The sequence below is a fragment of the Schistocerca americana genome, chromosome 8 (genome assembly GCF_021461395.2).
Source record: "Schistocerca americana isolate TAMUIC-IGC-003095 chromosome 8, iqSchAmer2.1, whole genome shotgun sequence".
Classification (NCBI taxonomy): domain Eukaryota; kingdom Metazoa; phylum Arthropoda; class Insecta; order Orthoptera; family Acrididae; genus Schistocerca; species Schistocerca americana.
Window position 1 is genome coordinate 359,925,883 of NC_060126.1, and position 23,214 is coordinate 359,949,096.

Below are 23,214 nucleotides of genomic sequence, written 5' to 3' on the forward strand. Positions count from 1 at the left end.
GTGAATCTTATCGTGGATACCGCCTCAGACTGAATTTTAAACCTACTTTTTGTCCTTTCTTTCATTTCCATCATTGTTTCTTCGGTGTATAGCTTGAACAGCGGGGGGCGAAAGAGTACATCTCTGTCTGACTCTTTTTAATTCGAGCATTTCGTTCTTGATCTTTCAATCCTACTGTTCCCTCTTGTTTTTTGTACATACTGTACATTACCCGTCGTTCCCCATTGCTTACTCGTATTTCGAACGTGTTACATCATTTCACATTGTCGAACGCTTTTTCCAGACCGAAAATCCTATGCATGTGTGTTGATTTTTCTTCAGTCTTGTTTCCATTGTCAAGCGCAAGATCAACCTCTGAGGTCCCTTTACTTTCCTAAAGCCAAACTGATAGTCATCTAACACAGCCTCAATTTTTTTCCATTCTTCTGTATATTATTTTTGTTAGCAGCTTGGGTGCGTGAGCTGATAAGCGGTCTGTGTGATGGTTTTGCACTTACATGCTCTTGCTATCTCCGGTAATGAAAAGATGATACTTTTACGTAAGTTAGAAGGTATGTCGATAGTCCCATATATTCTACGTAGTTGTTTGGTTGCCACTTGCCCCAAATATTTTAGAAATTTCGATGCTGTGTCATCTACCTCTTCTGCCCTCTTTCATATCAAGTCTACCAGAGTTCTTTTAAAGTCTGACTCTAGTACTGGATTCCTTGTGTCTTCCTTACCAACTGTTTCTTCTATCACGTCATCAGACAAGTCCACCCCCTCATAGTGGCCTTATCGGTACTCTTTCCCTCCTCTACGGTAACAGTGGAATTCCCATTGCACTCTTAATGTTGCCGCCCTCGTTATCCCCTTATCACCTCTGTAATAGAGCGTTTGGCGTGCGCATTTCGCAATGGTAAACAACCAGGTAGGTACTTCAGAGTCCCAGACCTTTCGTCAGCAGGACGATACACAGTGCTGAAGTTAGTGCGTTTAGGAGGGGTTGAGCTGTAAATTGTCCAAGCGTCAACAAAACGTGGGAGTATGTGACTTCATCATTCGGCCCTAACCAAAGTCCCCCTTCCCTCTCCAAGAACACATAGCCACAGTAGGGACGACTGCAGTGATCGAAGCAAGGCTGTAAGAGAGAACGTCCAGATGAGTAACTTCATTACACGTATAAAAGGGTCATGTGCTGCATCGGACAGTTCTCAAGGCTTTGCGTAGGTCAATATTTGCACCAGTGAGCTATACAATTTGTCTACTGTACATCAACAACGGTTGTACCCTATTTCTTACTGTTATTTTCATGACAACAGATAACAATACAAACACAAACCTACACTGCACAGTCAATGACGACAATAAATATCAGGATGCAGTTAAACAACTCATACATTACTAACAAGGGAACCTCCCCATCGCACCCCCCTCAGACTTAGTTATACGTTGGCACAGTGGATAGGCCTTGAAAAACTGAACACAGATCAATCGAGAAAACAGGAAGAAGTTGTGTGGAACTATGTAAAAAATAAGCAAAATATACAAACTGAGTAGTCCATGCTCAACATATACAATATTAAGGATAGTACTACCGTAGTAGCGCTGTGGTCCTGTGGTTAGCGTGAGCAGCTGTTGAACCAGAGATCCTTGGTTCGAATATTCCCCCGAGTGAAAATTTTAATTTTTTATTTTCAGACAATTATCAAAGTTCAGGCACACACACACAATCAACTTCGTTCTCCAAAATCCCAGGACATGTTCAGATTTGCTTGCACATATGCAGGATTTGACGGTCTACACACGGAACAATTTGAAAACGTTAAAAACATATGTTTTGACAGAGCACAGGGAAAACTGTGCGACTGTTGCAGTCATTTGTTGCAGTTTATGTGACAAACTCTTATGTTTTCATCACTTTTTTGGGAGTGATTATCACATCCACAAGAAAACCTAAATCGGGCAAGGTAGAAGAATCTTTTTACCCATTCGCCAAGTGTACAAGTTAGGTGGGTCGACAACATATTCCTGTCATGTGACGCACATGCCGTCACCAGTGTCGTATAGAATATATCAGACATGTTTTCCTGTGGAGGAATCGGTTGACCTATGACATTGCGAACAAATGTTTTCGGTTCCCTTTGGAGAAGCAAGTCCTTTCGTCTACTAATCGCACGGTTTTGCGGTGCGGTCGCAAAACACAGACACTAAACTTATTACAGTGAACAAAGACGTCAATGAACGAACGGACAGATCATAACTGCGAAAATAAAGAAATAAAAATTTTCACTCTAGGGAGGATTTGAACCAAGAATCTCGCTTTCCACTGCTGCTCACGCTGACCACGGGACCACGGGACCACGGCGCCCCTGATTTCTCACTCTCCTTGATGTTGCATATGTTGCACATAGACTACTCAGATTGTATATTTTGCTTATTTTTTTCATAGTTCCACACAACTTCTTCCTGTTTTCTTGATTGATCTGTGTTCAGTTTTTCAAGGCCTATCCACTGTGCCAACTTATAACTAAATCTGAGGGGGGTGCGATGGGAAGCTTCCCTTGTAAGAGGAAAGAAGAGTAATACTGTCGCGTTGCTTCTGTGAGTATCGCCAGCATCCACATATATACGGTGCGAAGAAGTGACTAGTCATACAGAATTTATGCAAATGTAAATCACCGACCTCTAATTCACAACCCAGCAGACACACCACGAAAACTCGCACCAATATTCAAAATCCGTGCCGCAGAGGCCAAAAAGAAAATGAAAAAATGAAAAAGTGAGCGGAGACAACAGTACAGCGTCTCTCGATGAGTATGGTGACATGTTTGGGTAAATATAAAAAAGGAACTATATTGCATTTTGTAGAAGACGGAGTTTAAAAATCCACACTTGTAGATCTCTCGGTACTTTTCCGAGTTCACGAACGACAAATCGAAAGAACATAAAACTAATCAATTCACAGTTAAAATGGTCACATTATAAAGATATTTTTAAGTTGCTACGTCTAATCAAAAGCATATCGATCGCAAAATTCTGGATAACTGCCAGTGCTGGCCGAGTGAAAGGCGGTCGTGACCCTGAAAGCACTGCACTTCCACTAGACCTACCTGGCAGAGTTACTTGGAAAATGTCGACGAGTGAGTATGGTGTATTTTTCTTCGGCCGTATCCATCGTATATTGTCAACATGAAGCTCTCATGAATCCTCATGCACAGCTGCTTGCCGTGACACCTACATGCATCTGCTTGCTATGGCCACAGGCGATATCCAAAGGTCGATAAAATAAAGGTAATAATTTACAACATCTTTGGTCTCACAAATGAAAGAAAAAATGTAATCTGCAAATTATTTGTGCTCTCTGCAGAGAATATTTCCGTACACACTGAAAAGCCACTCGGCTCGAGTCGCCTTTCTCGAAGCACGTAATACATTAATTTCGTCCACTCCATCAAATATTCCTAGTGCACTTTGAATCTTCCGACATGCAGTCACAATCGTAGATGGGAACTATCACGGGGTCCCGGGTTCGATCCCCGGCGGGGTTGGGGATTTTCTCTGCCCGGGGACTGGGTGTTTGTGTTGTCCTCATCATTTCATCATCATCATCATCTGTGAGAGAGACTAGATTCGAACATGAAAAGAAAATGGATTGCGTAAAAATTGGGACTTTGTACGGGCGCTGATGACCGCGCAGTTGAGCACCCCACAAACCAAACATCATCGTAGATAGGAACTGAATACGCGCGACTGGTACTGTTTCCTTAACAGATCGCATTACATCCCCTCCGGAAGAGATCAGCTTGGATGCAGGTACCTGTTGGTATCTTCAGTAATGATTACGTTGTGAAAAAAGATCTGTGAGTTTGGAATAATAAAAATAGTAAAAATAATTGTTGTTAAAGATAACAAAAGAGTGTCAACGTAAAAACTTTATATTTATTTCCTCACATTAATGGCTCAGCAAATTCCTCTAGCGTTTACAGGTGCGTTGTAAACACTAGAAAGGAAGAGGTACTGGAGGGTGTTATTATTCCTGCTACTCATGTGTACTTTCCCAATTATACCACACACACATGTGTTCTATTCCAATCCTACACTGATGAACTGAAATATTATGACTACGTGATCGCGTAGGTCCACTTTTCGAACGCGATGCAGTAGCGATTCTGCATGGCATAGATTCAACAAGTCCTACACCTGCTCACGGGTCTCGCAATTCCCTAAGTTACGGGCCGGTGTCTTATGGGCGCGGAACTGGCATCCGGTAAGTCCTTGATGCTTCAATCGGGGTCAGATCAAACGAATTAGGCGGCCAAGACGTCAACAAGAGGTCACCATCATGCTCCTCAATTACAATGGAGCAGGACTCCGGCACGGAAAGGATGCAGATGCTCCGCAAAGTGATTTTAAATCATTCCACGGCATTAGTTACATGCACCAAGCTCTCGTCTTTTGGTTTGAAGCTTATCAGAAGTACCAGCACTCTCAAAACTTCTCCTGTACGCAGATCATTGATGTACTCAGCTGCCTCGTCGTCTTTGATTACTACCGCAGGTTCCATGTGCCTCGAAGCACGCTACTGTCTCCAACGACCTACGTCTGTGGCGTGGTGCATGTTTCAAGCAGCTGTTCGCGTGGATGCCGGCGTGTCCATACACGACCACCGATCTGGTCTGACAACTACCGTGAGTCAACCTACCAGGCGACACGTTTCCGCCGATCCACGATTCAGTGTCGATGATCCCGTACCCGTTGCAATCGTAACTAACGATGCACGGTCACAATGGAAACATGTAATGACTATATACTGCGAAGCTCCGTGTTTAACAGTTTCAGCCCAACGGCCCTATCGCCGCTAGAATGGTCTCCAATTCGTCTCTGCTCCGCTGGCGAGGCCCACGAGAAGGAAAGGCCGCCGTGCATAGGTCAGCCAGTTACACTTCAGGTGTTACGAGTGCCAGCAGCCATCTCTGACGGGGAGCGAGCAACTTTTTCAGACGAGTTTAATAATTCTCTACTGCACATGTAAGCTCTTGGCAGTAAGTACTTCTTCATTGACGTAGTGATTTCCCGTGCGCCCTGCGCGGAGGTCAGCGTTCGCTAGTTGTGGCGGACACACCGTCTAACGTGACGTCAAGAGTTCGTTGCCGGGTCCCGTATTTCTCGTGGGCCCCGCCGCAATGGCCTCAGACTGCTTTTAAAGTGAACCTTCAACAGAAAGCACATCAGTAAGTCATCGATCTGCATCCGCATCTACAGGTATTAAAATGTTGTAAACCATTTTAAACCGAAAAGATACCGTAAAGCTCTGACGGTAGGCTTGCGCAATACCTGAATTACACTACTGGCCAATAAAATTGCTACACCAAGAAGAAATGCAGATAATAAACGGGTATTCATTGGACAAATATATTATACTAGAATTTACATGTGATTACATTTTCACGCAATTTGGGTGTATAGATCCTGAGAAATCAGTACCCAGAACAACCACCTCTGGGCGTAATAACGGCCTTGATACGCCTGGACATTGAGTCAAACAGAGCTTGGACGGCGTGTACAGGTACAGCTGCCCATGCAGCTTCAACACGTTACCACAGTTCATCAAGAGTAGTGACTGGCGTATTGTGACGAGCCAGTTGCTCCGCCACCATTGACCAGACGTTTTCAACTGGTGAGAGATCTGGAGAATGTGCTGGCCAGGGCAGCAGTCGAACATTATCTGTATCCAGAAAGGCCCGTACAGGACCTGCCACGTTCGGTCGTGCATTATCCTGCTGAAATGCAGGGTTTCGCAGGGATCGAATGAAGGGTAGAGCCACAGGTCGTAACACATCTGAAATGTAACGTCCACTGTTCAAAGTGCCGTCAAAGTGAACAAGAGGTGACCTTTTTGCCATTCATGCACCCAGGTTCGTCGTTGAGTACACCATCGCAGGCGTTCCTGTTTGTGATGCAGCGTTAAAGGTTACCGCAGCCATGGTCTCCGAGCGGATAGTCCATGCTGCAGCAAACGTCATCGAACTGTTTGTGCAGATGGTTGTTGTCTTGCAAACGTCCCCATTTGTTGACTCAGGGATCGAGACGTGGCTGCACGATCCGTTACAGCCATGCGGATAAGATGCCTGTCATCTCAACTGCTTGTGAGACGAGGCCTTTGGGATCCAGCACGGCGTTCCGTATTACCCTCCTGAACGCACCGATTCCATATTCTGCTAACCAGTCATTGGATCTCGACCAACGCGAGGAGCAGTGTCACGATACGATAAACCGCAATCGCGATAGGCTACAATCCTCACGTCAACACGTTGTAAGTGTCGCCACCAGCGCCAACCTTGTGTGAATTCTCTGAAAATCTAATCATTTGCATATCACAGCATCTTCTTCCTGTCGGTTAAATTTCGCGTCTGTAGCACGTCATCTTCGTGGTGTAGCAATTTTAATGGCCAGTAGTGCATTTACTTCCGCTGAAGTCCATAGTCTCATCTTCAAAGCTTTTTGCACGACGAATGTTACCTCCATTGAATAGAAATTTGTCAAATACACACGTACCCCGCTTCTTACATTGGTATACAGTAATGTTGTTGTGCATTTATGTTGAAGGCATTTATGTAAAATTTGCTTCTTCTGAGAGCATGTTTTGAAATGTACTTCCTCTAAAATAAGGAATTTTAATCCAACCATGGCCAAAGACTCACGCAATATAGCTTACTCTTGTTTGGATATGTTCCGGTGATTAGAAGGTGTTGTATATCCGTTGGCTTAAGTTGTCAGAGTCGCTCTAATTATAATTCTGCTGCGTTGTAAGCCGCATAATATTGTAAAATCATGATACACTATTACAAGCGGCCTAGGTTAGGGCATGAAATATCATCAAAGAGGGAACTTGCAGCAGCGCCTGTAGCATTGATTTATTATTTTCCATATGTCATGGTCTTAGCAAACATAGCGTATAAGTTTCAAGAGAATTACTTGCACAGGTCCGGGCATGTTATAAGGCGTGTACCTAACTATGTGATATAAAGAGTTCTGACGTAAAAGAACCGTAAAGAGGCCCTGATTGCCCACCGAATACGTACATTAGGTCCCTTAAGAACGACATGACAAAAGCGATGTCACTCTACCCTGAAATGACACAATTACGTTCAGGATGGCGTAATTATGCTAGGAGGGTGAATCCGAAGAGACCTGGGAAATAAGGCACGGATGAAACAGGAAGACGAAGAAGAACAGGAAGAAGAAGAAGAAGAAGAAGAAGAAGAAGGAGGTTATAAGAATTTGTGAAACTTCCTAACAAATAATTCCGTGGCGTTGAGAAGCTAAATGAAGACATGTTCCAAGTTGTCGTCCCGTAAGCCATGACGGTTGAAGTGGGATTAGAATTAATGTTCTGTTATCTTTACCACTGATGGATGAAGATGCATCGATGAGAGTGGGACATCGTAAGTTTAGCGGCTGAGCCACGAGCGGCAGTAGCTATGTTACATTATTGCTGACTATACAAGTCGCCTGTCCAGGGGACTATGAATGTGATAATATTCATTGCAGGGCCGGTGGAAGTCAAATATCTTTGGGCAGCCTCCCCATGCACACACAACCACATAATGCTTCACCGCCGTCTTCTCGCTGCCTCAGTTAAAATATGTCGTATCGACAGCTGTGTCCCAGATGTCTGACCCGTTGGTGGCTCCTCAGGACGTAACAGAAAACTATGTGTCAATGGACAATTACATCCTTACACTGCTTTTGCAAGAGCAGGAGTGCGTCCTGCACTTCTTGCACCATCCGATCTGCGTGCGTTTTATATTCGGGTTTGAGGGGAGATTTAAGTTTCCCACCAGACCTGCCCTCTCTTTTAATTAATAATGAGGCGAGTGTGGCTAGAGTTTTACGTTTTTGTGTGATGTCTGGACTTCTTCCCAAAATATTGGGATTGAGATCTTAATGTGCTGTGAAGTGGTTTGGTCACCCATTATTTGTAAGTGGTCACCCAGCCACAGCTAATTATTTTTACCTGTTTTGAACTGGTATTTTATTTTTAGTTTTATCTACCTGTTTTGATGTACTGTGTCCAATGTTGAAATTTGAGCATTTACAATTCTCGCAAAGACCGGCTCTAAATTGATCCTTGTTCAAAAGATCTTGGCTGCACTCGTCAACATTTATTTTGGGAACGGGCGCTGGTAACCTCGTTGTTGTGCGCCCTAAAACACTAATCATCATCATCATCATATTCTCGCTGCCACTGCCGCTGGACTGTCTTCACGACGTCGCTCCGCTGCCCTGGGCACTAACGAATTCATCTCGCACTGCTGTACTGCTGAGGGACTCTAGCAGCAGTGCTCCCAAGGCCTATGTTCTTGGAACACTAAAGACTGTAACGTGTCACTAATTGCATCCTGTGACTGACGGTAAACTCCTGAAAATTCAGGTGTCAATCCATTCTACTTAGTTCATTTTCTTATGGAGTTTCATTTTTTCAGATACAACGATCTCGAGAATTAAGCCGTGTCAATATTTTATGACTATCAATGTAACGACCCTCAAGTTCCTAGTAACAAGCGAGTACCAGTCAATTTCGCCTGTACAGGTTAGTGAGAGCGAGATATGCTCGGACTGCTCCGTGTCGCTACTTGCGCAGTATGGTCTTCAGACCAGCCCCGCATCGCCGCCGGCGACGTCCTCGAGCCGAGAAGAAGTCGTCGGTGCTCGTTACGGACTGCCGGCATTATCGACTCTGCTAACGAGAGGCTTCCCAATCAAACACAATCAGCGCGGGCAGAATATTGCCATATCTTGATCCGGCAAACACCGCCGCCACCGGCCCGCTGCGGCAATTAGCGTAATTGAGGCGGGCGCTGCCGCCGCCGCCGCCGCAAACTCGATCATGAATATTTGATGACCGCCAGCCAGCAGCCAGACACAGAGGACCCGTGCCCGCGGCCGCAGACGAACCGCGGAGCGCACCACCCCTCCCCCTCCTTCACCTACCCACTCCAGGCCCTCGCCCTCCCCCTCCTCCCCAAACTTGGGCCCTTTTCTTATTATTGTGTCTACCCGCGCGGGGCATACAGTGAACGCCACCTCAGCTACCCTTCAGGACTCTTCAAGGGCCTTCCTCATCCACTGTACCAGTAGCTTACAAGGTGAACGCCAATACCTAGCTGCCCTACAGAAGACGTTAGAGCTGCGGTAACACTCCAGACTTAGAGCAGTCGACACAGTGCATAAACGTAGGGCAAAATGTGGGAATAGTGTGCACTTTAAGCAAATATTATTATTTTGACAGTTTTCAATCATATGTAAGACAGTTGTAATGTCTCTTACTTTTATTACACTAAATCAATCTATATGAAATAAACAGCAAAACGAAGTTTAACTGGGAAGGTTCAATTCTGTCACATCACCGAATCGTTTGAACACCCGCCGAACGAGGCTGGAGCGCGCTGCATGCTTTGCTGGAGAAGCACATACACTGGCGACTATTGTGGAGGGCCGGGGGGGGGGGGGGGGTGTCTCTGGGGCTGGCTACTACGGTGCAGCTTTCCTAGCGTCGTCTTCCCTGCCGAGCCATCATCTGCCATTACACCGCCGGCCGGGGTGGCCGAGCGGTTCTAGGCGCTACAGTCTGGAGCCGCGCGACTGCTACGGTCGCAGGTTCGAATCCTGCCTCGGGCATGGATGTGTGTGATGTCCTTAGGTTAGTTAGGTTTAAGTAGATCTAAGTTTTAGGGGACTGATGACCTCAGAAGTTAAGTCCCATAGTGCTCAGAGCCATTTTTTTTGCCATTACACCGGCACAGAATGGGTTTAGTGTGCCACGTGCCTCGATCTGACATGAAATCGGACTCGTCAGCGGCATTCGCAGCCACCGTATTACCTAGGGTCGATACTGGCTTAACCGTTTTATACCTGGCTACCTAGGAACTTAACCTGTTGTATGGCGCGGAACAGGAATTGCAGGGAAGCTAAGGCGAAATGGCTAGATGAACAATGTGAAGAAATCGCAACAAAAATGATTGTTGGGAGGACTGACTCAGAATATATAAAAGTCAAAACAAATTTCGGTGAAATTAAAAACAAGGGCGGTAACTTTAAGAATGCAATGGGCATTCAGTTGTTAAATGAAGAGGAGAGAGAGTATAGGTGGAAACAGCACAATGAGGGCCTCGGTGAGGGGGAGGAGTTATCTGATGACGCGATAGAAGACGAAACAGAAGTCGACAGGCAAGAGATGGGGAATTCACTAATAGAATCAGAATTTAGACGAGCTTTGGGAGACTTAAGATCAAATAAGGCAGTAGGGATAAGTAACACTCCATCAGAATTTCTAAAATCATTGCGGAAAGTGGCAACAGAACGATTATTTACGTTCGTATGTAGAACGTACGACACTGCCGATATATCATCAGACTTTCAGAAAAACTTCAACTACACAATTCCCAAGATTTTAAGAGCCGACAAGTGCGAGAATTGTCGTACAATCAGCTTAACAGCTCATGCATCCAAGTTGCTGACAAGAATAATATACAGAAGAATGTAAAAGAAAATTGAGGATCTGTTAGACGACGATGAGTTTGGCTTTAGCAGACGTAAAGGCACCAGGGAGACAGTTACGACGTTGCGGCTGATAATGGACGCAGGACTGAAGAAAAATCAAGGAACGTTCATGGGATTTGTCGGCCTAGGAAAAGGATTCGACAGAGTAAAATTGTGGGAAATGTTCGCAAGCCTGAGGAAATTGGGGTATTCTATAGGGAAAGACGGATAATATACAATATGTACTAGAACCAAGAGCGAACAACGAATGAAGAAGACCGAGAACGAAGTGCACGAATTAAAAAGGGTGTAAGACAGGAACGTAATCTCTCGCCTTCGCAGCTCAGTCTACATGTCGAAGAAGTTATGATGGAAATAAAAGAAAGATTCAAGGGTGGGATTAAAATTCAAGGTAAAAGGATATCAGTGTTAAGATTCGCTGATGACATTGCTATCCTCATTGAAAGTGAAGGAGAATTACAGATTCTGTTGAATGGAATGAACAGTACAGAATATGCGTTGAGAGTAAATCAAAGAAAGACGAATGTAATGAGAAGTAGCAGAAATGAGAGCAGCGAGAAACTTAACAGCAGAACTGGAGATCACGAAGTAGATGAAGTTAAGGAACTATGCTACCTAGGCAGAAAAATAATCCTTGACGGAGGGACCAAGAAGGACATTAAAAGCTGACTAGCAATGGCAGAGGGGGCATTCCTGGCCAAGAGAAGACAATTAGTATCAAACATAGGCCTTGAGGAAGAGGCTTCTGAGAATGTACGTTTGGGCACAGCATTGTATGGCAGTGAGACATGGAGTATGGGAAAATCGGAACAGTTGCGGATAGAAGCGTCTGAGATGAGGTGCTACATAAGAATGTTGGAAATTAGGTGCGATGATAAAGTACTGAAAGAGGAGGTTCTCCGCAGGAAAGAAATATATTACATCAGGAAATGATGTATATGGTTCTAGAGGGAGCTATAGAGGGTAAAAACTGTGGCAGAAGGCATAGATAGGGATTCATTAAGCAAATAATTGAGGACATAGGTTGCAAGTGCTACCTCTAAGATGACAAGTTTGGCACGAGAGCGGAATTAGTTGGGGGATGCGTCAAAGCAATCAGAAGACTGATAGAAGACTGATGACTAAAAAAAAAAAGTTTTTCTATTCAGTATTGACTGCCTAGTCGTAGGCCCTATTTTAGCTCGTGTTGAGGAATAAATGGAAGTTCCTGTGGTTTTCGCCAAGAGCATCTGTGACAATCAGTAGCCGCCTTTATTGCTTTTGTTTAGGCTATTGCTAGTTTTGGGGGGCAGCCTCGGACTACACGTGTTTCCTCAAAACTCTGGTGATTACTGGTTGGGGCTGATTTTTTAAGGACTTGAAATCATAATGACCTGAGCGCCTGGAGCAACGAAGGTTATGGGGTATGCTAAGACTGTGAGTTAATGGATAATGTACCCGCGCGAATGCACGTTATGAAACTGTTCTAAAAGAAATGTAAATGGCGTCATAGACCTGAGATCCTTGTGGGATTGATGGTTGGAGAGTTAAATTTTGTAAATTGCTGTGAAAGTGTTGCTCTCCTGTATTTTCTTTTTTAATGGCAGTGCACTGGTCACGATAAGTTGTGTTACTGAATTGTAAACGTGAACTGGTGGTCCGCCTCTTGATTTTGATCTATCCGATGAGATTTTACACTGAAGTGCCAAAGAAACTGGTACGCCTGCCTAATATCGTGTAGGGACCCTGAGAGCATGCAGAAGTGCCGCAACACGACGCGACATGGACCCGACTAATGTCTGAAATAGTGCTGGAGGGAACTGACACCATGAATCCCGCATAGCAGTCCGTAAATCCGTAAGAGTATGACGAGGTGGAGATCTCTCCTGTACAGCACGTTGCAAGGCATCCCAGAAATGCTCAATAATGTTCATGTGTGGCGAGTTTGGTGGCCAGCGGAAGTGTTTAAGCTCGGAAGAGTGTTCCTGGAGCCAGAATGCACCAATTCTGGACTTGTGCGGTGTCGCATTGTCCTGCTGGAATTGCCCAAGTCCGTCGGAACGAAAAATGGACATGAGTGGATGCAGGTGATGAGACAGGATGCTTGCGTACGTGTCAGCTTTCAGAGTCGTATTTAGACGTATCAGGGGTCCCACGTCACTCCAACTGCAAACGCCCCACAGCATTACGGAGCCTTCACCAACTTGAACAGTCCCCTGCTGACACGCAGGATTCATGGTTTCATGAGGTTCTCTCCATACCCGTATTTGTCTATCCTCCCGATACAGTTTGAAACGAGACTCGTCCGACCAGGCGACATGTTCCCAGTTATCAACAGGGCAATGTCAGTATTGACGCTCCCAGGAGAAGCGTAAAGCTTTGTGTCGTGCAGTCATCAAGGATACACGAGTGGGCCTTCGGCTTCGAAAGCCCATATCGATGATGATTCGTTGAATGGTTCTCACGCTGACACTTGTTGATGGCCCAGAATTGAAATCTGCAGCAATTTGTGGAAGGGTTGCACTTCTGTCACGTTGAACGATTCTCTTCAGTGGTCGTTGGTCCCGTTCTTGCAGGATCTTTTTCCGGCCGCAGCGGCGTCGGAGATTTGATGTTTTACCGGATTTTTGATATTCAGAGTACACTCGTGAAATGATCTTACAGGATAATCCCCACTTTATCGTTATTTCGGAGGTACTGTGTCCCATTTCTCGTGCACCGACTGTAAGACCGCGTTCAAACTCACTTAAATCTTGATGACTTGTCAGTGTAGGAACGATAATCGATCGAAGAACTGCGCCAGACACTTGTTGTCTTAGATAGGCGCTGTCGACCGCAGCGCCGTATTCTGCCTTTTACATATTTCTGTATTTGAATACGTATGCCTGTACCATTTTTTTTAGCGCTCCAGTGTATATTGTTAATAAAGATGTTACCTAAATATTGTTCTACATATCTCAACTCGGCACCACCACTACTAACTACCACCGTACCACGAAATATCACAAAGATGCGATTGCGAACGATTCCCCATCCCATGGGGTAACTATCCGCAGTGACTGGGAACTTGTCGGCATAGAAAGGGAAGCTTGTATTACATATACAAGAGTGAAAATAATTTCAACTTCAGGTACCTGCCAATTTCTGTAAGGAAATTCGAATAGTGAAACGTATTTATGCACTGACATGGGATGTGCAGTAACTTTCGTTTTCACGTTTCAGCAATTTTGAGAATGTTAATTTCTTGAATAAGCAGTTGTCAGAACCACAGTCTTGATGTGTGTTCTCCAGTACATACAGTAAGCAGAAAATTCGAACTGAAAATCGCTGAGGAGCCCGCAGCCAATGATGAGCGGTGCCACAGCAAGGAGTCAGCATGAGAATAGCGTAGGAGTTCTCATGTTACACGGCAGCTGCCGCACAAGCACTTTTCGACTCACAAGGTCAAAAATTTTGTCACCCTTTTACACCGTGTCGACCATTCAAAGGGGAAGATAGCAAATTAGGCCTACCAATGATACGGCACGAGATCCATCTCTCTGGAGGGCAGAATTGGAGACAAGGGACAAAATGACGTAGTAAGGGCAACCTCAAAACGAGAGAAGACAAGCAGACAGGGAGCGAAGAAAAGAGACAGAGTAACATGAGTCAGACGAGGACCCAGAGAGTCAGAGGAGAAATGATTTCTTATGCTTTTTAGCTTTGGAGTTTGTCTTGTGGAGGCCTATTGGCTCTCGGCTGATATTCATTTACAGAGCAGCAAGTTAAGTGTTTATTTTTTATTAGTTTTCCTCGTAGTATATTTCTTAAATTTCGTGCGCGTTTTTCTGTTTAAGAGGTTCAATTCGCGGTTTTGTAATGGTGAATTCATTCAGCATGTAGCGCAATGGTGGCTCACTCAACAGCCAGCAACATAGCTCATTGACGCATCAGCGTCCTTTGGTGACACTTCAGGAGTGTAGCAAGTTGCATATCTCAAAATGGGTCAAATGGCTCTGAGCACTATAGAACTTCTGAGGTCATCAGTCCGCTAGAACTTAGAACTACTTAAACCTAACTAACCTAACGACATCACACACATCCGTGCCCGAGGCAGGATTCGAACCTGCGACCGTAGCGGTCGCGCAGTTCTAGACTGTAGCGCCTAGTTGCATATCTAGGATTGTCTGCTTTTGTAGTTTTATTCTTCAGTTAGTCTTTCTGGGATTGTTAGGATGTGTACATGCTATTCGCGGATGCAGGAGGAGTGAATGCGCTTTTGGCTACTGTCAATCACTTACAGGCTGCTGCGTCGGGGCGTAGCGGTGGCGGAGAATCCGGCTCGACGCAGGTGTCGCTTGTTTTGCCCGCGAGCTCTGCTTTCGATGCACCTCCAAGTATACCTGAGGCGGTGAATCCGCCCTCAGAGCAGGGAGAGTGGCGGGTGGTAGCGCCTTCGTGTCGCTCGAGGCTGGGAGGCAATGTGGAGACTGGCCACCCGGTTTCGCCCATTCACTCTGTGAGTGGACAGGTGGCGGTTGCTTCAGCAAGGTCCGAGCAGGCACTCTGGCAGAGGGGTTTTCTAGTTATTGGGAGCTCCACCGTTAGGCGCGTTATGGAGCCCTTTAAGCCGATAGCCTCCAGGGTTGGAAAGAAAGCCAATGTGCTCTCGGTATGTCTGCCGGAGGGCCTCATCCGAGATGTGGAGGCGGCCATACCTGGGCCTGTTGATCGTGTGCAGGGTGCAGTCGTCTGCAAGTACTGGCTCACGTTGGCATCAACGACGCCTGTCGCTTGGATTCTGAGACCACTCTCAGTTCGTACAAGCGGCTGGCGGAGGTGGTGAAGACTGCTGGCCTCGTGTGCGTGGTGCAAGCAGAGGTCACAATTTGTAGCTCTGTTCCGAGAGATGATCGGGGTCTTTTGGTTTGGAGCCGAATGGAGGCTCTCAACGAAAGGCTTCGTCCACTCTATCTTTTCTGCAGATTTATAAACCTCCGTTATCGTGTGAGGATTTGTAAGACTCCCTTTGATAGGTAAAGGGGGGGGGGGGGAGAGGGATGCACTACGCAAAGGAAGCAGCTACTCGGGTAGCAGAGTACTTGTGGAGTGCACATGAAGATTTTGTAAGCTAGGCTGCAGTTTAAGATGCTTTGATGAACGTTCGCCAGTCGATAGGCAGTAAGGGAAGTTAGACTAACCACATTCAGAGTAAAGACCCTTCGGCTGTCAAAATTTTATCAGTAAACTGTTTAAGTATTCTTAATAAAATGTCCGAATTTACTGTCCTCCAGGAAAGTTCTCGTGCTCAAATTGTTCTTGGGAGCGAGAGCTGACCGAAACCAATGGAGAGTTCTGAGGTATTTAGCGAGTCGTGGAACGTACATTGCAAAGACAGATTGTAGGCCATAAGAGGAGGAATGTTTATTGCAGTTAACAAAAATGTTATCTTATTGAGATTGAAGTTGAGTGCGGCTGTGAACTTATCTGGTCGCATATAACAGGTGAATGCTTTTGCCGGCCACCCGATTCCGGTGTGACAGTTCTAGAGTTATTCAAAGAAAGTCTATGGTCTTTAGTGTGTAAATACCCAGGTCATTCAATACTAGTTGGAGGCGACTTTAACCTACCGAGTATAGACTGGGATGTTTATGGATTCATTACGGAAGGGAGTGGTGGGCGGAGAGGGGAGGGGGGAGGGGGAGAAGTTACAGATACATTGTCATGCGAATAATTTTTCTGAAAATGTCTTGAGTAGCTAGCTTGGCAGCCCACACGCGATCGAAATATCTTAGACTTTGTAGCTACGAGTAGGGCAGATCTTATTGACAATGTTAGTACAGAAATGAGGATTAGCGATCATAATGTACTGACTATGGTTACGAAACTTAATAAATGTCAGGATACCTGGGATAGTGTTTCTGCTAGATAGAGCAGATAAACAGTTGTTTGCATCTCAGTTAGACAAAGACAGTGAACTGACATCACTCTGTTCCTTTAAGATGGACGTAGAGGGATTGTGGGCAAAATTTAAGCAGACTGTAACTCTTGGTCAGCAGAGTTATGTGCCTAGTAACTGGATAAAGGATGGAAAAGATCTACAATGGTTTAATAAAGAAATTTGGAAGATGCTGAGGAAGCAGAGGCTGTTGCACTCTTGGTTCAAAAGAGAACTCACAAATGACGGAGAGCGGAGATTAAAAGAGATTCGTGCCTCTGTGGAAAGATCTATGCGCGAAGCACACAACTACCACCGCCACACCTTGACAAAAGATCTTGCAGAGAACCAGAGAAAGTTCTGGTCCTATGAAAACAGCTAAGCGGGTCTGAGGCTTCCATTCACTCCTTTGTTGGCCAGTCTGATGTAGCAGTTGAAGATAGCAAAACGAAAACCGAAATTTGAAACTCCACGTTCACACCGTAGAATCATACGAACTTACCGTCATTTAACCATCAGACAGACTCCTGTATGGACGGTATAGTGATAAGCACCCCTGGCGTAGAGAAACAACTGGAAGATTTGGAAGCAAATAAATCACCAGGTCCTTATGCAACGCCAATTCAGTTTTGCCAAGAGTATTCTGTGGAATTGCCCTTTAACTATCCTGTATTTATTGTGATTCCCTCTCCCAGCACGAAGTCCCAAGTGACTGGAAAAAGTGCAGGTAACTCCAGTATATAAAAACACTCCGTTTTCAGGCCACAAGTGGCTCATCGGGACCATCCGACCGCCGTGTCATCCTAGGATGAGGATGCGGATAGGAAGGGCGCGTGGTCACCACACCGCTCTCCCGGTCGTTATGATGGTTTTCTTTGACCGGAGCCGCTACTATTCGGTCGAGTAGCTCCTCAGTTGGCATCACGAGGCTGAGTGCACCCAGAAAAATGGCAACAATGCATCCATTTCTGCAAGTCAATGGGCATCACTCTTGGCCATTCTAAAGAAGCCATCAGATGGTTTATTGTCTGTATGTTGGTTTTAAAGCAGCAGGTAACCAACAAACGATCGTGAATTCCTTTCCTCTCCCACGTCGGGAGGAAATTGACACTGTTGGGAAAAATTCTTTTTCTTGATTGATTTATGGGGCATACCTACAGTTACCGCTGGACGAGCAGTCCAAACAATATTTCATGATATGTCCTCCCTAAGGTTTGTTTCAGTTTCAGAGACTACAGTTCGGAACTACTTCAGCTCGTGTTGTTATTCAACCGTGCATGGAACAATTAGCAACAGAATTCCCTTGGACAATATTATGTTTGTGGGTCATATGTCTGCTTAAGACTTGGCAAATCTTAGTTCTTGTTTCAAGTTTTTTCTGTGACAGGCTTAATGTGCAATAAGGAAAAGTGCTCCTTCTTCCAAAAAGAACTTGATTATATAGATCACTTAATAAACGCACAGGGAATAGTCCTGCTACTTTGCATTTGTCTGTAATAAAAGATCTGTTGACACCCCATAACTTTAAGGAGCTGGAAGCTGTCACAGGGGAAGCTTACCCACTATATCAAATACATTAAAAACACTGCACAGGTTGATGCTCCACTGAACTGGCTGCACTGGAAAAATGTTCATTTTGTGTGATCTGCCTAGCGGTTCTAGGCGCTTCAGCCCGGAACCGCGCTGCTGCTACGGTCGCAGGTTCGAATCCTGCCTCGGGCATGGGTGTGTGTGACGTCCTTAGGTTAATTAGGTTTAAGTAATTCTAAGTGTAGGGGACTGATGACCTCAGATGTTAAGTCCCATAGTGCTTAGAGCCATTTGTTTGTGTGATCACGTGATTGTCAGGACTGATTTCAGCGACTAGATGACACGTTATTAAGTCGTAGTTGTCTGATCCATTTTGATCCAGCTAAGTGTTAACTCTGGGTGCATCTTCTTATGGAATTGGAGCTGTGCTCTCCCGTAGAACTGGTTTTTGATCCAGCTAAGTTTTAACTCTGGGTGCATCTTCTTATGGAATTGGAGCTGTGCTCTCTATCGTAGAACTGGTTCTCCTGATAGACTTATTGTTTTCGCCTCGTACACTCTTAAAGAAGCTCATTGTAATGACAGTCAGCTCGAAAAAGAGGTGTTTGCCGTTATCTATGTTGTTACCAAGTTCCTTCAATATTTGTACAGTCAGAAGCGCTATTTGATTACTGGTCATTGGCGTTTAGGTACATTGTTTAATCGTTCCAAGCCTGTTCCACCTCACACAGCGCAATAATTTCAACATTGGGCTCTGATATTGTCTAATTATCAGTACGAGTTGTTGTACAGCCCCACTGAACAGCTTTTGAAGGCTGACTTGTCGTTTAAGTTACCGGTTGGTATTGACACAGTGTTTGATTCATCTGAGGAATCATGTTTTAAAATCGATACTCAGGAATTTGAAGGTCTTCAGAATTTTCCTATCGATTTTCGGCGTGTAGCTGTAGCAACTGCTTCTGACCCAACTCTTCAAGTTGTTTTGCAATAAGTGCGCTTTGGGGGACTCCGTGATTTGAAAGAAATTCCCCACCCAGTGACGTGTTGCTATTTTTCGCATCGTCATGCACCATCCGTGTGGTCGGGCGTTCTGCTGTTGCAGAAGAGAGTGACAATCTGTGTGCTGTAGTTCCTCACTCTCTACAGCCTTTAGTTTTGTCGTTACTGCATAAAGGTTACTGGGGAGTAGTTTGCATGGTGCAACTCGCCAGACGTCACTACACTTGACAGGGCATGGACACGGAGATTGAGCAATTGACTGCTCGTTGCAGTGTTTGTGCGCGGCGTCAGTCGGCTCCATCACAACACTTTAAGTGGTCACGTGTATCCGAATCATGCCAACACATCGATATGTTCTGGAACATACAATGGTAGTTGGGTGTAGATGCCTGCAGTAAATTTCACTTTTTTTGTCTCCACGACATTCATCTCTAATACGAGTACGGGATCGTCTTTGTCTTCTGTTTGTCCTCCAACTACTTGTGGCAGGAAGTCGCCAGCAGTTATTGCACAGTTGAATACACTTTACTCTGATGGATCTTCTGTGGCCACTGAGGGAACGATTCGTTCCAATAGGTCAGTCAGAGTCTCAGCTGCAGGATGAAGTCTTCTTTCAAGCGTTGGCAAGAAACAGTGTTGGGAGCACGGTGTCATACCAAAGCTCAGTGAATGTTGATCTTTCGTCGCACAAGGTTCCTCTGGGCTGCATTGGTGTCACCACAACCAGCTACAGCGCAGTTCCTAATTTTTCAGAGATTCTGTGGCAGGATTTTGACCATAGACGGAGCATGCTGGGGTTCACACCAGCAGTGGTCCCTGCCTCTCTGCCAGTTGCGGCTGGCACCATCCACAATGGCGGCCGTGGAGGTCGGCACCCCACCGCCGCTGATGCTGATGTGACCGACGCGCAGCCCCGGAGGATCCACTTACTGATCGCCGAAACATAGTGTCTGCATCTCTGGATGAAGACGTGCACCTTGTGACAGGTTTTTCGGCCGGTGTTCCCAGTCATTTGCAAGGTGGATACCTGTGTGCGGGTAGGAAGCTGCCATCAGCTACAGTTATACTCAGTATCTCCAGGGTGGGGGGAGGGGAGGGTGCCCCAGGGATCAGTGTTGGGATCATTCCTGTTCCTTATTGATATAAATGATATGACCTCTAGTATTACGGGTAACTTTAAAATATTTCTGTTTGTTGATGACACTTGCCTGGTAGTAAAGGATGTTGTGCGCAACACTGACTCGGTTTCAAATAGCGCAGTACATGACCTGAGTTCATGGCTGTAGAAAATAAACTAACTCTAAATGACAGAAAGACTCAGTTTTTACAGTTTCTAACACAATTCAACAAAACCTGACGTTTTAATTTCACAAAACGGGCATATGATTAGTGAAACTGAACAGTTCAGATTTGTAGTTGTTCTGATAGATAGTAAGCTGTCGTGGAAAGCCCACGTTCAGGATCTTGTTCAAAGACTTAATACTGTCATTTTTGCTATTCGAACGGTATCAGAAGTGAGTGATCGTTCGACACGAAAATTAGTCTACTTTCATTACTTTCATTCGCTATATTTTGGGGTAACTCTTCCCATTCTAAAAGTTTTTTTTTGTCTCAGAAACGGGTGGTTCATGCAATAAATGATGCAAGTTCACGAACCTCTTGTCGACCCCTGTTCACGAGCCTGTGTATTTTGACGTTGGCCTCTAAATATATAAATTCCTTACTGTCATTTCTTGTTAACAATATTAGCTTATTCCCAAGAATAAGCAGATTTCAGTCGGTTAATTCTCGGCAGAAATCAAACCTGCATTTGCATCGGACTGCCTTAACTCTTGTGCAAAAAGGTGTGCAGTATACTGCTGCATCTATTTTCAGTAAGCTACCACTCGAATTCAAAAATCTAATAGTAATCCACGCGCTTGCAAATCGAAACTGAAGAGTTTCCTCATGGGTCACTCGTTCTATTCTGTCGAGGTGTTCCTTGAAAAATTAAGCTGATTCTTATTGTATTGTTGATTGCGTTTACTTAAACTTATGAACAGATTTTTTCGGGTTCATGGACTTTTTTTATCTGTTATTACTTTTATGTTGTAACGACACGTTCCATGACCTTGGAGATTTGCTCCTCAATTTGGTCCTACGGAACTTGACGTGTAAATAAATAAATTTAAATAAATCTCCTCGTATGCATCCGCATTCAGTCCTCCTTCCCCCCCCCCTCCCCCCCCCCCCCCCCCCCCCACTTTCACTCGCCACCTTCCTACACGGTGACTGTTCAGATGGTTGGGGAGGGAGCAGAAAGGTGATGTCGTCCGAACAGCCAAAGCAAGATTGATGCCTCCCAACGCAACCACAAGCAATGGTAGTCACTGCAAGCTGCATCGACGAATGATCGACAGCAGCTTAGCCACCTTCACATCCGCTAGTTAGGGCCGAGCGCAGAAGAGCTCTCTCTAGTTCGCAACCAGCGACCAAGGCGACAACATCATCCTAGATTAGAACGCCAGTGTATTCTTTGTCGTAGTCAGAAGTATTTGTGAACGTTATATCAAAAAGACTTTAAGAGAATAGACTTGTAAATTGTCTGTATCAAGTGATGTGTTAATATCCAGAGACGCATGACAAACGCATGGAAATGGAGTGTACGAAGTAAATATTATTATTACTATTGTAATAATATTGTATATGGTGTAATTTCCACTCGGTCCCCTCCTGGAGAAGAGTAAATAATCCGCCGCTGTATCATCGAGTGTATTTTCGTTCGACACAACAGTAATGATACTTTTTGTGTGTATTTTTAGAATGCATCCATGTCAGTCTTTTAAATTCCAATTTGTTTCGTATTTTACTTAACTTTTAAAGCGTTTTATCGGCTTTAGTATCATCACTTGGCACTTTCTGCGTACCTACCTGCCCCTACAGACCCTACATGTAACTCGCCTCTCCCTTATTTAAGTACCACCTCTCAGCAATCGTCCTGTGTCCTCTCAGGGCAACTTACAAGTAAACTGACGTGTCATAGATCGATTTCTTAGATTGTAACTAACTTCATATAAAATCTATTTTATTAAGGGGTTTTCAGTATGTTTATTGACACGTTGTTCTTCAACGTTCTTTAATTTACATGGCATACATCCATTTCAATAGATAGTGACTTCACGGTACAATATTTTTAACTTGTTGCTCTTGTGAAGCGTGAGAACGAGGTGTTTTGAACATTTAAATATTTGATTTGTTTTTAATGATGCTCATTGTTGCATTATCTGCTATTTGTCTAATTGTGCTGTACTTTGTTTTTCGCTGCTATTTAGGTAATACTGGATAATGGCCTTGTGGGCTGAAAGCGGTTATGATTTAAAATAAAAAGCAACCTACAACTTATGCAGACATTTCCATCAAAACGATTACTACATTTGCGGACTCTACACCAAGATGATCCATATGCTAGACAAGAAATTAATCCTAAAGTTTCATTATGCACGAGAACCTTTGATTAACAAGGGATGTAGACAAATATGTTTAGCGCTGCATACTTGACTTCTATCTGTGGAAGAGTAGCGTTAAGTTGTTTATAGTGGAGGCTATTTTTGTACCAAAAGCTATTTTTGCTAATGCTGTTATTTTCAAATTGTGACTTATTATTGTGTCAGGCTGTTGTTAATACGACTGGTGTTTTAAACAGTTGCCTATATGAACTTTAAGGATGGACACTGTACAGCCATCTCTGTGAAATGAGAACTATGCATCTATGTAAGTAAATACTCCAGGAAATACAGATGACGTCAGTGGATGGGAGTATCCAAAGTAGACTAATTTTCTGACGCTATTATTACCAAACTTAGCAATTAAACGCAGAGAAAATATTACTGAACGCAATTTTTTATAAAAGATCTATTATACATGATTTTCAATTCAAGTTATGATCAGTATACACATACAAGACTTTTAAACAATCAGTATTTACACATTTCGTTTCCACCAAACTGTGTTGTTATTGATGATGATACATCTTAGAAAAGCAGTGGTCCCAAAACTGAGCCCTGTGGAGCAACATTATTAATCTGTCCCTGCTTCACAGACGATTCGTCATGAGAGGTGCTCGAACTTACTAACACCGCGCTTTCAGTTAGTTAAATATGAAGTGAACCACTTAATCATTAACCTTTGACACCACTACGCTCAGTATTAAATTAGGTTGTAAAAGGGTTCTTTTCAGCACGTACGTTTGCGCTAGTGATTCTGAC